Here is a 1916-nt window from a genome sequence, read left to right as displayed (position 1 = left end):
AAGACTGCGATCACATGACTACATGGGAGACACTTCCCACAACCTTTTTCTTCGTCTTCTTCTTCTTCTTCTTCTTGGACTTGAACTATGGAGGTTGTTTGATCACGAGAAGTAGAGAGACGGAAGTCAGTAAAGAAGTACTAAAGGTTATTATGCAAAAGATTAGATACTGAAGACTATCAAATCTTCAATAAAACTACTGAACTATCCTTGCTCAATTGACACCGCCGTTTAACAACCAATCCTTTGTGCAATCAATTAGGCTTAGGTCATCATGTTGTGGTCAATGAAGCCTTATGTAAAAGCTCTCTCTCTCTCTCTCTCTCCACGTTAATTGGTGATAAATGTTGCCACAGAAAAAGGATTTTGTAAGAAGAAACGTAGCTTCGAATTTCGAAAGTTTTGTGACAAATACAGATTCACATCTTTTGGACATATTTAGGCTCACGAAAAATCGAATAAATTTGTGTATTGAATAAATCACTGGACAGGCATAGATCTCCTGACCCTAATGCAATAGAACCACACGTGAGCTAATTATATCAGTGTTATAGCAATCAGTAAATAGCAATTAACCTTAGGTTATAGATTATAGTACTAGATACTACATGAACTATATTTTCCTTAAATGACAAAATGCACTCACACTAGACTGAACAGTTATAAGTAATAGGTCTATACGGAGGTGACTTAATATGTTTCCCACATCCTTGGGGTCAGCTATCCAAACCTACTTGGACAAGAAACTATGAGAAGGGAGGCTGGAGTTGAGTGGGGATTTGCTCAAGATAAAGCACAGGAAAGACATGCTAGTGGTAGTGAAGGAATATCTCACAAGAGGCACTTTGCGTCACGCATCCCGGAGTCTTTGACGATAACGAAGATAAATGCGGCTCTAGGATATACGGTGTTATAATCTATGTAAGACGATAGACCAACCAGATGAGTAATAAGTAAATTCAACGGAAACAATGGTATTTTTCGCCTTAAGCACCTTGCTACTCATTATCAAATTATGGTAGTACTACGCACCTTTGGGACATCTGCTTTCCTTAATCTCGGGCATCACCTAGTCTCATTCCGCCGTATAAATTAGTAAGTTATATCCAGACAACATTCATGATATTAACTGATACTATAATAACTGTAATTTGCGTGCGTTCGTTAAGAAGCTTAGATGATGAACATCGCACGCGCAAACCCGCGCCGAAAAAAAATATGACGTCTGCTCACGTAGACCCCCACTAAGCACGTCTCTCTCTCTCTCTCTCTCTCTCTCTCTCTCTCTCTCTCTCTCTCTCTCTCTCTCTCTCTCTCTCTCTGCATAACTTCGTCTCTATGCTGGTAACAATTGGCCGATTGTTATAACCATTCAAGGAGGGTCTACTACATATTTGGGGAGTGCTCATGCAGTGTTTTGGCTCCCCCTATGTCAAGAATATCACGTACACGATTTTCTTTCTTGAATTGAAATCCTACTTCACTTTTCTTGAGACATGCTTCAATACAATGAACTTTTAGTCTCTCTCTCTCTCTCTCTCTCTCTCTCTCTCTCTCTCTCTCTCTCTCTCTCTCAAGACTATCACGTACACGGTCTTTTATACTTCTACTTCACTTTTCTCGAGGTAGTATTATGCAGTTAACTTCAAGACGATTTCACGAATGATGTCTAGGCTAATTATAATTCGGAGGTTTGTCTCGTACGTCAAATATCAGCATAGGTCTAATCCTAGTAGGCTTATTATTTTAATAAATAAATGATATACTTTTCACATTCTGACAGTTCCTTTTTAATATGCAATACTGAACGTGATTTCACAGCTGATGTTTTCGTGTGTATTGTGCCCCGTGTCGTTTAGTTTTGAACTTTGTAAATAGTTAGACGGGACAGGACTAGAAAGGCTTTCCTGTCCCGC

The sequence above is a fragment of the Macrobrachium nipponense genome, chromosome 9 (genome assembly GCF_015104395.2).
Source record: "Macrobrachium nipponense isolate FS-2020 chromosome 9, ASM1510439v2, whole genome shotgun sequence".
Classification (NCBI taxonomy): Eukaryota; Metazoa; Arthropoda; class Malacostraca; order Decapoda; family Palaemonidae; genus Macrobrachium; species Macrobrachium nipponense.
This window is presented reverse-complemented; position numbering follows the sequence as displayed.